Source organism: Lissotriton vulgaris, chromosome 5, assembly GCF_964263255.1.
Source record: "Lissotriton vulgaris chromosome 5, aLisVul1.2, whole genome shotgun sequence".
NCBI classification, from domain to species: domain Eukaryota; kingdom Metazoa; phylum Chordata; class Amphibia; order Caudata; family Salamandridae; genus Lissotriton; species Lissotriton vulgaris.
Window position 1 is genome coordinate 522656348 of NC_141693.1, and position 15968 is coordinate 522672315.

Here is a 15968-nt window from a genome sequence, read left to right on the forward strand (position 1 = left end):
CTGTCAGGCCCTCAACTGTGTCAATCCCCAAAGACAGCCTATCACAAGGCCATCCAGTGGGAAGCCACCATACACATGGTGGGCATGCATGGCCTCCGCGAGGAGGAAAATTTCCTTGTTGAGAAAATATCCAAGTCAGAGTGCAGGGTGCATTTTCTGCCAGTGCTGAAGGGCAAGCTCAAGTCTGCCCCAGAGAGATTCCTGGGACCTGTAAAGGCTTGCCCAGTGACTCCATGTACATCAGGTTCTATGTCCTGTCAAACTCCCTGGTTGTCCACACTGCCCTCAAGCAGGCGTGTGCTCAAGCCACAGCAACACCCCACTTCCTGACAAGGGAAGCTAGATGCAGCAGCAAGAGGGTGGCTATAGTGGCAGATACCCAAAGGCGCATAGCTAGCTCCGTGGGGCTCCTCTGATTCTACAATGAGCCCAGTGGAAGGAAATGCAGAAGCTAATGAAATGTCTTTCTGATGAGTTCAGGATGCGGGGATGGAGATAGTGTAAGAAGGTATGACTATCTCCAATGATATCCATCTGTTGCACCATAGATACTGTGGAAACTGCCTTCCGGGGTGTGGGTGGGGGGAGGGGGGTTGCATCCTCTGTGTCCTGCTAAGGTACTATGTCTGACTGTATCTCTGGTTTAAGTTGAAGGTTCAATAGTATCTCCTCAATCTGCAGTTCAACGAGGAACTCTTATTTGGAACCTCAGGTTGATGTAATGCTGGCCAAGATGAAGATTGACAGTGGTATTGTGAAATCGATGAATGCCCTTCAAACTCAGACTTTCAGAGTCTCCTTTCGGAGGGAGGAGCCTGGAGGAGGGACCAAAGTGTCCCCCCCCGATTCCACCCATTCATACTGGAGGCAGCAGCAGTATTCCCACCAGTTGGCAGGCAGGAGGCACATCAGTGGTGCCTACAGGGGCAAAAATAACAAACGCATGAGGAGAGGTGGCTCCGGCAGTGGAGCTTTCCCCTCTTAGAATTGACTTGTTCTTCCTTCCGCCCACCCCAATCACATCACCTGTAGAGGGAAGATTACTTGATTTCCTCTCTTGTAGGGAGGAAATTATATTATATCAGTCAGTACTTAGTGGTTCGTCACAACCTCTGCCTAGCGCTTCTCTCATCGTACTCCAACATCCCATGCCGCACACATACCCTCAGCAGAGAACATCTTTGCATTCTAGAGGAAGAGGTCCAGGCACTGTACCACGTAGCCCTAGAAAGAGTGCCACAACTCATGAACAGACAAGGGTCTTGTCTCTTTTTATTTCCTCATGCCCCAAGAAGGATGGCTCCCTCAGGCCTATCTCAAGACCCTCAATCGATACATCCTGTTGGAACATTTCCACATGAAAACTCTGCAGGATGTCCTCTTTCTGCTCCAACAGGGTGACTTCATGACTGCACTAACCTGAAGGATGCATGTTTTCGCTACTTTCATTTTGTGGTAAGTGGCCATGACTACCAATTCAAAGTATTTATTTCTGGGGTTACCACCACTCAAGGGTCTTGACAAAGTACCAAGCAGGGTTTGGTTGCTCATCTAAGGAGGGGTGGTAGCCATGTTGTCCACTAACTTGATGATTAGCTGATCCAAGAGTGCAGGCAAATAACCAGGGTTATCTCGCACTCAAGCTGTGAACTCCTTGCTTAATGGCCTGGGATTCACTGTGAATGCCACCAAGTCTCACCTACAACAACTGTAGGTTGAGCCCTTTCTGGGGTCCATACTCAATGCAGTTATTGGCAAAGCCTATTCTAGCCAGCAGAGGGTGTTGGCATTCAAGCAGCTCCTACCTCTTTTTTAGCCCAGTCTTCAAATCACCGACAGAACTGTCATGCGCCTCCTAGGGATGATTGCTCCTGCATCTCCATAGTACCCCATGCCCGACTTCACTTGTGCCTATTGCAAGAATGCCTCTCGGCTTAGTGGTCACAAGCAGAGGGTCACTGGGAAGATCCAGTGTTGGTAAACGCCCATTTCTCTCTGCTGTGTTACAACAGCAACAACCTGTTGTAGGGCAGGTCTTTCTCAGACCCCATTCAGCAAGTCCTCCTTACCGTGACTTGGAGGCACATCCAACCTTCCCCATCTCTAGGGGACACACATCAAGTATCTCGGGCTGCTAACCATATGTCTGTCTCTCAAGGCCTTTCTTGAGTTAGACCTTACTAAGACAGACAACATGTACGCTGTGTATTATCTGCAGCAGCAGGGTAACTTGCACTCTCCCCTACTCTCCATGCTACAGTAGGAGACTTGGCACTTGGCTCTCCACCACCGCATACACCTTCTGGTGGAGTATCTTAGGAAAGTGGACAACATACTAGCAGACATCCTCAGCAGGACTCATTAACAAGTGGGAACTCGACTGGACAGCCTTACTTCAGTAATATCAATGTGGGGACACCCCACGTTCAAGCTTGTTCACCATTACTGAAAATGCTAAATGCCCAAAGTGTGTCCCAGGTAACCCCAGTCCATGGGCATTGCACTATTAATGAACTGATCCTGGATCTTTGCCTCTTCCACTGCTTCCATATGTGGTATGGAAGGTTGCACAAACATCCCTAACCCTTATCCTGGTGGCACACAAGTGGGCCAACACGACCCTGGTACTCCACACTCCTTAAGGTGTTCACTAGCCCTCACAAGAAGCTCCCCAACAGGAACTTGGAACCAAGGCCAGATAGGACACCCAGATTCCAAGCAGCATTTTGCCATCTGAAGTCTTAAAATTTGGTTACCTGCCTCTCATGAAAGGAATGCTAGGCCTCACATACACTTCTATACAGCTACATGAAGAGGAACACTCCTCCCTCTTTCACATCCCAGTAACTATAAACTTTGGAGGGCCTCAAGTGAGCCATCCCTCCCAGACTTCTTCATGCATAAAAGCTCAGCATGGTACGTGCTCATGCCCCCTCCTCTCCCTTAAGTCCATGCATTCTTGCCCCTTGCAATTTCTATCCTGGAAAGTAGCTTTCCTCATAGCCATAGCCTCCTTCAAGTGCATAAGTGGGTTGCAGGTCCCCACCCTCCAGGAACTTTTCATTCAGGTCCACAAGGACATGGTCGTTCTCAGAACCTACCTAACGTTCCTCCCCAAGTTGGTTTCCCCTTCCCACCTCAACCAGACTATAGAGGGGCCAGTATTTTTCTCTCAACCAGACATAGTAGTATTGGAGAGAGTCTTTCGGGCCCAAGATATTAAATGTGGTCTGTAAAATGTGGTCTTCTGTATTACATCAATAGGACCAAGCTCTTCCACAAGTTCATGTAGTTATATAGGGGTTTGATAAGTTTACAAGGGCCAGTCTATTTCCAAGGATGTTAGGCTAGATTGATAACCAGTGCATCCAGACATGCTACCGTAAAGTCAAGAGCCCTCCTTCTCACTTCCAGGATACACTCTACATACAAGAATGAGGCAAACCTGGTCTGCCTTGGTAATATTCCCCGGTCTGCCATATGTAACGCAGCCACTTGGTCAACCCCACACATATTCACTGAGCATTGTTGTGTGGATATCTTAGCCCGCTAGCAGGCTTTTGTAGGCCAGACCGTCCTAAGGACTTTGTTTCAGACCTCTGCAACATACACCCGCTGGCTGCTAGGTAGTAATGCTTTACAGTTTATGTAGAGCAACACATGCTATGAATAAAAATGTCATCTGCTCATTGTGTCTAGTGCTCTAAATTCACAAAAACCCACTCACCCCCCTCCCGAAGCATGTGGCTGTACACGAAGATCTCTTCTTTTATTACTCAACTTACTTTAACAGTACACAGGATGCACCATACTGTGTTCATTCACCATTCCATACTTACTCCCACCCGCTGTGTGAAAAAATAATCCAACATTGAGACGGTACCCATGTGTATTGTGTATTAGGGGGGAGCCACAGTGTACCTGTGACCCGAAATCCTTTCTTTGGAGAAAAGCCATTAACAAACGTCCATGACCGACACTAGATGGTAGGAGTATCCAGAGCATGTGAATCTGCAGTACTACATCCTACAAATGGTTCGTTACAGGGTTAAGTTTTCCTTGCAACAAATACTGGACTTCTTTCCGATGACATAATAGTATCTCCTGATTCATTAGTGTCTAAGTAATACCTTAGATCACCAAACTCTCATATGTTACGTATGCACCCACTTACATATGTTCTCAATTGTCTTGTTTAATCTAAACCCAGCAGGTAAAGTGACATTTAGACAGTTTAGAGAATACATGTAACACCAATGTTCGTACCAAGAGAGACTAAATGATTTCTAATTTATTACTTATACTCCTTTTTATGAAGTAAATGTAGGCTCCTCTATTAAGTATATCTTAGTCCCAAATGTTAATTATCGGAGTAGCTGCTCATTAAAATGTCCTGCATCGTTACCCCTTATTTCTCCTCTTTAACACGGGGGGGAGGGGGGGGGTCCTACGTATCACCAATTTAATCATTATACACCAATAATTCGAATAACAGTTGACTTCCTCAACCCAGTGGTCAACCATTATTTCTCTATCTCTCCATTCTCTTTATCCATGAACGTGAAGCATGGTACGTTCGTTTTACACTAACTGGTTAGGATTAGCATGGCTTCCATTTGTCCATAAAAGCTTGGCATCCATGATCTAATATGTGACAAATATTGTTAATCTCAGGTCTTATCCGAAATGCATATTTTAAAACGTTCGCATACGTGATAAGGATATCTAAACAAATTAATTAAATCTAAATTGTAGGCATTTCTGTTAACTGGAATGGGCTCATACTAATTTAGCATTATTTAGCATTAGATAGGGTTTATTGTGTCCTAAACTGTGTTTTGTTGAGAAAATAAGTCCGACTGAAATTGGTGCAGAAACCCATTTTTAATTTCCATGCAACTAGAAACTGTTGCCTTTTCGAAGTATCTCTTTTGAAAATGTATACCATCGTGTTGCTGTACAGTAGCCTTGTTATAAAATAGAAAGCCTAAACCACATTGTGATAAGTCAAACAGTATTTTTTTTAATGATAACCTGATGTTTTCTTACTTCCTATAAAAAGTGTCATTTATTTTTTTGCAGCAAAAGATACCACCAACATGTAATTTTAGACTTCTGAAGACGTAAAAGAATTCAGGCTGAATACTCATTTTCAGTTTTCACTTTTCTTCTTAATGTGCATTTCACTTGATTCCATCCAATGGTATCTTAACTAGTTATTTCAAATACCGATTAATCCATTTCTACAAATATTTAATTCATTGTCATGTTCATGTAAAGGTTCGATTTGCAAAGTGCTTCTTCAGATAACTTCTAGATACGAGTTTCTCATCACTGGTTTGGAGCGAAAATAGACATGGTGGTAACATGCACTAGTTACTGATTTGCTTGTGTTTTGGGAGACAGAAAATACAAGCAAATCGGATATGCAAACTGTACATTTATCTGCTTTCAAGTTGGTCTGAGTTTACAGCTTCATTCACCTCCCTGCTAGTCTGTACGTTTTGCTGTGTATTATGTACTGACTTTTACTCACATTCGCCCTTATTAGGAAGCCTGCATGCTCTGTTAAAACGAATAACGTTGCTTGAAAAAAAAACACTACTCCAAGGTAGACATAATACACTTTCACTCATTTATTTTATTTTGTATCCGTAATTAGAAAACTATGTGTAGATCGGGTTTTAGCAGTTCAGAAACTAAGTAATCTGGATAAGAAATAATAATTTTCTCACCAGCATACAATATAAGCTTTCAATCTAAATCTTTATAATTAATACTTTTTTTCTTTTTCATTCCATCTTATTGGTTTTATGAAATGTTCCAGAAGTATATGAAGAGAGAACAAACCTGTTTTGTCTCCCTTGCTACATTAAATGCTGGTGAAATCAAGCGAATGTGAAATGCACAACTCGGCTTTCTTGAAAGTGTAAATTAGGACTAAGAATCCTTAAGAAAAATCTAATTATCTTGAGGTTGCATCTAATAGCCATTCTGCTCTCGCACATGCCTACTGAGCATCAATTGATAATTCAGCATTGCTTTTTTCACAGTTTTTAACTATGTGAATCCAGGTAATCAACCCTGATATTATCTCTGCCTTGGCTTTCAAACTCAAGCCTTGTTTGATTTATTGGAGTCATTTCCGTAATAATGTTGTATTATCGCGTAACATATGTTCACATAAGAGTTTTTGTATCCAACCAGATTAAGGATATTGGATAATAGTCTTCACAATATTCCAGATTTTTGCCTTTATTTAGAATAATTAATATATTAAGCTGTTTCAAATATTGGAGAAAGGTCTTTTTTAAACATATAGAACCATTTTGGCAATACCGAATTTTCTACAGTTAAATCACCTTTATTTTGTCCATGTTCACTTTAAAGCTAGAAAACCTTCAAAAAGGTGGGTCCCCTCTGTCAGACTGGGAATAACGGTGCTATATAACTCATTGCTACTATTAAATCTTGTACAGGCATGGAGTTTCTTTTCAGTTCCCTCACGCCTGATGTATTTTTTTTATACAATCATACTCTAATTAGTTGTGACTGGCTCTTACTTAACACGGAGACCATTGATCAAAAGGGTCAGCCCTCTGGTGTGCCCCTAGATAATTTTACACTATTTGACATGCATTCATTTAGCAGGTTCTTGCAATCAGTGGAAAAGAATTTATTTGAATTGTGAATTACCCTTCCCTTTAGAATCAGGGTTAAATTTATGTATTTATTTATTTATTTATGGGTTTGTACCGCGCTAGAATTGACTCCCGAAGGAGTATCTCTGCGCCTGAAGCAGGTAACAGACCAAGAGTGGAAGAACTAGAGATCTAGGGAAGGTGCTGGGATTAGAACAAAAATGTTTTTCGCAGTTTCCTGAATACCAGATGGTCAGTGCAATGCCTAAGGGAATCGGGAAGTTTGTTCCAGAGGCATGGGCCAAGATAGGAAAGTGCCTTTCCACCCTGTCTCGCCCATCTAACAGTGGGGATTTGAAGAAGGGCCTGATAACTGGAGCGAAGGGTACGTACTGGGTTGTAGAGGACAAACTTTTCAGCCAGATACTTAGGGCCCAGGCCGTGTATGCCCTTGTGGACAACACAGCAGGTCTTAAATTTGATCTGTTGTCGGATCGGCAACCAATGGAGTTTTTCCAACAACTGGCGTGAAGGGGATCTAGGAGGAGCATTTAGGACTAACCTTGCGGCAGTATTTTGTACCACCTGGAGCCTACTGAGTAGGCTGTCATTTGCTGAGATCAACAGTCCGTTACAATAATCCAGGCGACTGAGCACCAGGGCCTGAACAAGGGTTTTCCTAGTTGTGTCCGGTAGTAGGGGGAAACACTCTTCAGAGTAGTCCTATTACATGAAAACAGTACCCGGCTGTTTGGTTTACATGTTCTTTTAGAGAAAGACCTTGGTCCATCCGCACACCCAGGTTTTTCACCACCTGCTTAGGGCTAGGGACGGGGCCTAGATCTGTGGGCCGTCAGTCCGGAGTCCACAGCAGTGTGGCTTCCCCAAAGAGTATTACCTCCGTCTTTCCCACATTGCACTGTAAGAAATTTGAGGCATCTGTTGCAAAACAGCCTTCATGCCTTCTGAAAAGGACTGTTTAACCACCGAGCTAAGTGACTTAAATGGGAAGAGGAGCTGAGTGTTATCAGCGTATGACACTGGGATAAATCCTTATGATCTCATAAGGCTAGCCAGGGAGGTCACATAGATGTTAAAAAGTGAAGGGCTCAAACAAGAGCCCTGTGGCACCCCCTTAGTAAGCTCTACAGAAGCAGATCGAAATGAGCCCATGCTAACACACTGTGTACGGCCCGATAGAAAGCTCCTCATCCAGGACAGCGCCGAACCCTCAAGCCCCACCTCTTCCAAACGGCTGAGCAGAATGTCATGGGATATCGTATCGAACGCTGCTGACAGGTCCAATAGCACCAAAATCATCGAGTTCCCCTTGTCCTGGGACATTCGGATGTCATCTGTCACAGAGAGAAGCGCTGATTCGGTGCTATAATTTGGCCTGAAACCGGACTGGCAGTAATCCAGGCCTCCTGTTCGCTCGATAAAGCTCGACAGATGGATGTTGATATGCTTTTTCGTTAGTTTGCTCAGGTACGGAGGAGAGATATGGGTCGAAGGTTGGTCAGTTCCGTCCAAGGGATGGTAGAGTTTTTACGAATAGGTCTCACCTGAGCCATCTTCCACTCCTGTGGTACCCGACCCTCGGAAAGGGAGAGGTTGACAAGGGACTATATCATGGGACCGAGTGACTTGCCTAAAGATGGCACAACTCTTGCAGGAATAAGATCTAAATGGGATCCACTCTTAATTTGACCAATGAGGGCCTCTACCTCACCCGGGGAGGCAGCAAGAAACTCAGTGAACGAGATGGAATTAGGGGCCCCACTATTCTGAGATGGGAACAAGCGACAGCTCGTGTAGAGACTCATATTGATGATTTGTTGGCTCAGTGCCGCCCACTGTGTGAACGACATCAAGATGAATAATGAAACTCCACATTGTCTTGATAAATTAAGGATCATTAAATCAGTTTAGTGCAGTACAATTAAGACAGATGGGTATACAAAAAGGCTCACCAGTTCTTCGTACCACAAGCAAGCACAGTTTTGCTGGTAGTAAATTGTAAGACTGCAGAGCAGGGATAGCATTTCAGTATTTACAATTGAAGTTAAAAGACTTTACTTTGGTTTAGTGTATCATTCCAGATGGACAGCGAAGAAGAGATGGTGTAAGGAAGATAAACCTGCATCTTGATTCTGTGGCTGCGAAACCTTGTCCCAAGTGGAATGATGGGTTCAGATATACACTAAATTGATAATGTGTGTTTAATGGGGAGGTGGCTTTTATTAATTGATAAGCACTTAACAATCGGATGGCTCCATCACTTGAGCTAGGGAATAAATACATTATTTGATTCTTGACTTGGCTAAATGGCTCCAGCTGAGTTGAGGATAATGAAAGAGCTCTGCAATTCAAGCAATGCATCTTATTTTCCCTCATGACAATGAGGAGAGCTGAAACAAAGAGTAGGAGACACTTGGTATACAGCATCTACGGAGATGGTATACAGCATCCACCAAAGCACCTTGGTCCAGGTTTGCATTAATTGATGAGCATTAATTAAGGACATAGTTTCCAAAATTACACAAAAATGTGTTATGAGCAAATTAGGAACACCATTGTAAAATGGGAAACATCCTTTACAACGTGGACTATGCCCGTATAAAGCCTTCCTCAAAGCTCTGCACCTTGGTACATGAAGTCCGTTAATAACAAAACTCATCCCCTAAAACGAATTGCCATATTCACAATGACCTTATGGCTACATCGTTGATATACAAGCCACCATTCGTTTGGTGTGTCATGTACAAAGTAGATGACATTCAGGTTCATCTTCAGAAGCATTGTCACATGAGTGAGTGCCGGAGAGGAGGCCATGAAGGCCTATGCACATACTAGACATCCTGCTACAAGCGAAAGGGCCAAGCACTGAAAGCATTGAGTCGAAATATCCCTCAAGAGCGGCCTGGAATATATGGCGGAGGGTTAGTAAAAAATTGGAAATCCCCAGAATTCAGAGACATGTGTCTCTATGGCGCTCCTCTGTCTTTCCGGCTCCAATATATGATAATAGTATAAATTGGGAAAAGGCAGGAGTCAAAAATATAGGAGATATTATCGACCAGAACAAGATATTATCGGCCAGAACAGGGTTGTTTTGTTTGGGGAACTTCAGAAACTATATGGGCTCGATCCTAACACTTTTTTAAAAATATATCCAACTAAGGGAGATAATAAAAACGTTCAGTGTACAACCTATTAACTTTGTTCGCATCCCGCTTTTAGAACACTTAACGAAAAAACAGCTGCAAGTAAAGGATTTGTATTCATTGCTTATGGAGGCCACTCCGGATGATATTGCCAGGGTAGAAAGTGGGTGGGCGAGTAAACTGGATAACCCGGATGTAGATATGTGTAGATCATTAGAGTTAGCTGAAAAAAACCTTTTCTATCGGCAAATCTTAAAGCCCAAATTTTTAAAGCGATATTTAGACTCAATTTCACCCCGGCCAAACTCTGTGCATGGGGGAAAAGGGATAACAACAAATGCCCTACATGTGGTCAGGGCCCGGCTGACATAGTCTACATGTTTTCTGACTGCTGTAAACTGGATTCATTGAAGGGAGGTATTGAACAATTGCTTTGTCAAAATCTGGGGCGGGCTGTTTCTCTAACTTCTACCATGTTCCTATTTGGATGTGATGAAAGCCTACAGCTAGAACGGTCTCAAGTCTATCTATGTTTTATGGCTATAGCCCTTTATCGTATGATGATTGCTTCTAAATGGAAAGACGAAGGCCCTCCAACTTATCAGGCATAGTATGCCAGACTTTTTCACATATTTAATTTGGAGATGGCATTGTATAAATGTAAAGGCAGAAGCGGAAGAGCAAGGGGCCGACGGATCTGGGGGCCATTGATGGAACAGTAGGGGGGGATCGGAGGAGAATGTGTCTCAATATCTCATGGTGTCGTCTGTTTCTTTTTCTCTATTTATATGCTTTCATGGTATGAAGTCTGTCCTCTGTTGGTTTATGTAAAAAGAGAATATTTTGTATGTGTTATAGTAATGTATGCAACTACTGCTTCCTGGGAAAAAAAAGTGTCGAAATAGAATGTTGTGGAACTTTCATCATCCAGTGTAACCCAGCCGAGCTGTGCCCTTGCCATGACTGCTACTCATGTCATGGCCACTAAGCAGAAGGCCAGTCTGTCAGTTTGTGCATTTGGGAGGAAAATGCTTTGCAGGCAGAAGCAGCAGCTTTGTGCTTTTCTACACTGTGTTGGCCACCTTTTGGGTGAACATATAAGTGCTTTTACAGAGGCATGTAGTGACAAAGTGCACGTGCAGGGTATGAGTAGGGAGATGAAAGCCATAGCACATTCTCTGTTGAGGATTGTAGGCTAGCACCTCCGGCATGCCCACACAGGGCCGTAGACCGTCATACGACTGCTCTGTTAACAAGATGGCCACTTCCATGCCCATCTTGAGTATAAGGACGATCAACCGTGAAAGGCAGAGCAGGCCTAGCAAGTCAGTTGTTACAATCTGGTACAGCCGTAGGCCATTTCACTGCTGCAAAAAGCAGGATGCTCAACTCCCAGCCTAATCCTGTCGCCTGTGAATCCCCAATGAATTAGCAGTGTGCCACCCTCCACAGGCCCAAACACCAGAACCATAGTAGAGTATGCAAGGGAAGCCACTTGTGTGACGTGGACATGGGGCCCTGTGAATATCCAAATGCCAGTGTTGGCAGGCTTTATTTGAAAATGTAGAATGTGTTCATTTGTTGATGTTGTGTTTTCGCGACCAACAAATGAGCTGCTGTTTTTGCTGCCACTGCATCTATTGAAGAAAGTTGCATAAAGTTTACGTACATTTTAAAATTATTTTCAGGGGCCTGTCATTACACGTTTGCCTCATAATATAGAGTGACGTATGCTTCCTGACATATCCATGGATCCATCTCCTTTTTACATATGGGCTGATCTACATATGTGCTGCCTCAGCGTTGTGATTTTTGTCCTCCGTGTCTCACTCCATGCTTCTGTCCATTGGTATGTCAATGCTACATGGAGCAATGGTCTTGAGGAATGTCACTGGCCCATATTGCAATGCATCACTTGATTTGTGAAACACTGTAAATCCCTTTCGGTATCACAAATGTCTGCTTTATCACATTTCTTGGGCTCCTATAAGCACCGTTTTACCTGCTTGGCTGGAGATAGGATGTAGGCGCTGATGCCTGGCAAGGACAATGTGCTCTGATACCATGTGCAGTGATTTTGTAAAGACATTCCTGCAAATGCTTACTAACTTGGACTGTGCATGAATATGTCGCTGCCATGTATGCTGGCTGGGTACTTTGCTTATAGGTCACTGATAATATTAATTGTGTAAGAAGTAATCTGCACTCTCAACAAATGTTGTCTTGTATGTGTGTTGTGTGGCATATGATGGGCATATCATGTGTGCACCGTTTAGCTCATTTACCCTTTGCATTGTACTAGGCTCTAGAAGTGGTTGTGCAAAATTGAGGCTGCACTCCAAGATACTACCTGCTTTTGTGACAGCAGATTGTATGGCCTTGATTTAAAAGAAAAAAAAAATGCCATTCTGCGCGTACCTGAACACGTGTGAAATAGTGTGTCCTCTCTGGATTGAGTTCTAGTAACAACGTCCTTCGTAATATACACCCTATATGAATTTCCTCATTACTCTGCCGAGTATGGGTTGTGTGCTTGTGAATTCTCTCCCCAGCTTTCCTTTGCTGATTTCGCTGCTGCCTTTATGAGCCAGTTCTTTACCATAAAGGCCCACATTATGATGGGGCCTGTAGCACCAATTACAGGTCCTTCAGAATGATGAGATCCTCATCCTTTCTTTGGATCTGGATGTGAAAATCTGGGGGCATTGCTGGGGAAATCAGACCCGGACGATGCTGATTATATTGGACCAGTAATATAACAGAGCTCTATTTATGTCAAATCTTAGAACAGTCACAAGGTCTGCACTTACAGAAGATTTGTTTGTGTAAGCTATCCATAGGCTAGCTTACTGATCACTGTAGAGGCCTGAAAATACCACCATTGTCATTTTGTCTGACTCCTGATTACAGCAGAGTTTGCTAGGAGTGTGCCTGGAATTCTCTATATTTCAGGTTTCCAGGATAACAAATGTTTGAATCAATGAAAAGTCATAAATGTACACTCATGCAAGTTCGCAGACCGGAGGGAGCACTTTTGTGATTTTCTTTAAGACTTGAGACCTTAATTTTTACATGCTCCATTAAACACATTATATTTCATCATGCCTTTTTACAGAAATGGTATTAAAAGTTGTACCTGAAATTAAAAGATGTAAGGGGGTGGCGAGACTATTAGTCTGAGACGTTGGGTGTTTGATTTTCTGATGAATTATTTCTGGTTAATTAAGCGGAAATACAGAGATCTCTCTTTATCCTCTACTTATTTCTTCTAGGTTATTCTAGTTGTGCAGCACCAAGAAGGCCAGCGGTTCATCTCCTCAGAATAAAGAGAAAGAAGTGGCACAGGTAAGTGTTTTACTCACACTTAATATAGATAAGGAAGGGGGAGCACTACTTCATGTACCAAAACAAAACCATCACCAAGTGTAAGTAAGTACTTAAAAGTGAAGGAATTAGCTTTGTGAAGTATTTAAAAAAAGATCTTCTTGTCTGGACCTATTTGTCTTATAGACCTAAATGCAAGTACTGCAGCATGCTCTGGTCTTTACTGCAGCCGATGTATGTTTTATCTTGTGTTTCCCGTTTGTAGACTCTCTTTTTGTCGTACCTGCATCACACCTCCTCCCCAGAGATAGGCATGCACCTGTAGGGCTAATGGGCAGCTCGTGAGGACATTGTTCCCGGGCTTCTCTGAAGTCTGCTGTGGCCTCTTGTGTCTGAAAGAAACAGTTAGTTATAGATTCCTTACCTTAGAATCACTCACAGGTGTCAGACTGGATCCAGAAAGTTTTTAGTCAGCAGTACCCCTGCGCGTCGGTTGGTGGTGTCGGTCGACTCTTCGTCTCGTCGTTGGCATTGTGGTCGCCGGGATGACGTTGCAGAAGTTACTTTGACGCCGCCCTCGTGCGCTGACGTCCGTTCTTTTGTTTTCCGTGCCAGCAAGCCCCAATCCAGCGAGAGCAGTACCCCCAGTCATTTTTTGGCTGACATTTGTCAACATCTTTTTGAGTCTTACATCGCCGCCTGGTGCACGAGGGATGCCCAGTTTTAAGGCCTGTGGTTCTTGTTCTCGGCTGATGTCGGTGACGGACCCACACCGTGTGTGCCTCTACTGCCTGGAGCGCGACCACTACCCCAAGTTGTGCTCTGACTGCCGAATCAAGGCAGCAGTCCTAAAAGCTACTCGAGGCCCGGCAGTCAGCTCTGCGTTGTTCAAGGTCCCGGTCGCGTGGGAGGTCGAGGGTCTGATCGCGGATCTATCATCACTCTTCGTCCAAGTCTTCGCACTCTGGGTCAGATAAGTTGAAGCACAAGAGGAAGTCAAAGAAGCATTGTCGCTCTATGACTTCCCTTTGTTGGCTGACACGACAAAGGGTGCGGGTGGTGCCCCTCCCGCCGCTCTGCGTGCGGAGCCTTCAGGGTTGACTCCGGCCTTCCCAGAACCGGGAACGACCCCAGCCCAGCTTTGTCACTTCTACGAAGTAATGCTTTCCATCTTTGGGCAGCCCGAATCCGCCGGTGCGCCTTCGGCCCCACAGACTTGGTTGGGGGCCCTAGGCCTTCGACCCTGGCAGCTCCAGCCTTGGCTCCGCAGGGCCCTCATGGATCCAGGCCTAGATCCGGATCCACCGGCACCATGTCCGCAGCAGACGCCGGCTGGACCTCCAGTCTGCGTCGACCCGGCTTCCACCCGATGCTAATACGGAGCCAGAACGGCATCGACCGATGCCAGATCAGGCGCCGATGGGTACTTTTGTGCCTGCATTCCACCCTGGCCATTTTCAGACAGTTTGGCAGCCAGAGGAGGGTGAGGAAGACTGAGAGGTGTCTGAGGACTCTCTCACTGCTCAGTTGGAGTACGATCCGGACTGGAAAGAGGACCTGGGAATGCCAGGGTTCTGAACACCTCACCAGACCAAGGCATGTTGTCTCCTCCTACCGTTACTACGGAGGAGGAAGCGTCTTACGCAGTAGTGTTGAGTAGGGCGGCCGAGGCCCTACGTCTCGAGCTACCTACCATGGCAGTCAGGACTAACCTCCTGACAGAGCCAGCAGCAAATTCTTCGGAGCCCCTGCTTCCATTTAATGAAGCCCTCACAGACATCCTTTTGGGCACCTGGTCCAGGCCCAACACAGGGGCTCCTGTGGATATGATGGTTGCCCGACTCCACCGCCAGGCCCTGGGCGACCCCACTTTGCTCTCCCAACATCCCTCCCCGAGAGCTTGGTTTTCCAAGCCTCAGCGTCCCAGAGAGCATTTCCTACAGCACCACTGGACAGGGAATCCAGGAAGCTGGATCGGTTTGGAAAGAAGTTGTTTTCTTTCTCCAGCTTAGGGCTGCGGTCGGTGAACACTGCATGCCTCTTGGGCCGTTATTCCCTTTCTGTGTGGGATAGGGTGGCTCAAGTGCTGCCTCAGTGTTCGGAAGAGGCCTGGATCTTGCTCTCCCGTACTGTTGCTGAGAGGAGAGACGCAGCAAAGTTTGCCATCCGCTGTGGACTGGACACTGCTGACTCACTGGGTAGGACCATTTCAACGTCTGTGGTTCTTCGCCGTCACGCCTGGTTGAGGACAACTGGTTTTTCCGGGGATGTCCAGAACACTTTGATGGACATGCCCTTTGATGGCCGTCGCCTGTTCGGCGACAGAGCAGACAATGCGCTAGAGCGCTTCTAGGACTGTCGGGCTACGGCCAAGTCCTTGGGCCTCTCCACCACACAGCCTGCACAGTCTGCTTTTTGCCCCTTTCGTGGCCATGGAAGGGGTGCACCAATATGTGCCCTTCAGAGCCACAGGCCGGTGCAAGCTGTTCAACCTCAGTGCGGGCCAGGGCCGTAGGAACCATCAACGTGGTTCTGGGGGCCAGCGGGCGAGCCAGTCCACCCCCCTCCCATCTGCAGCAGCCTCCAAACCTTCCTAGTCCAACCTTTCAGGCCCATCAAACGCCGGTGGGCGGCAGGGTTCGCCATCACCTCCCCCACTGGGGCACCATCCCGTCGGACAGGTGGGTTTTGCAGATAGTTTGAAGGGGCTACTCCCTCCCCTTCGAGACTATCCCTCCAGCCATGCCACCCCAGTACCATCGCATGTCGGGGGATCATCTGGCCCTTCTCCAACAGGAAGTTATGACTCTCTTGGCCAAGGGAGACTTTGAGCGCG

General features: G+C 45.4%; 1 protein-coding gene and 1 pseudogene across 4 annotated transcripts in view; one reads left to right on the forward strand and one right to left on the reverse strand.

Annotated features, from left to right (window-relative positions):
• Positions 1 to 15968, forward strand: part of SGMS1 (sphingomyelin synthase 1) — a 1111197-nt gene that overhangs the window by 786237 nt on the left and 308992 nt on the right. For all 4 annotated transcript variants that reach the window (XM_086921962.1, XM_086921963.1, XM_086921964.1 and 1 more), the window contains one exon: positions 13081 to 13153. The gene's annotated coding sequence lies outside the window, so the exon portion shown is untranslated. The remainder of the gene's footprint in view (positions 1 to 13080; positions 13154 to 15968) is intronic.
• Positions 1 to 15968, reverse strand: part of LOC147711176 (endogenous retrovirus group V member 1 Env polyprotein-like) — a 28438-nt pseudogene that overhangs the window by 1585 nt on the left and 10885 nt on the right.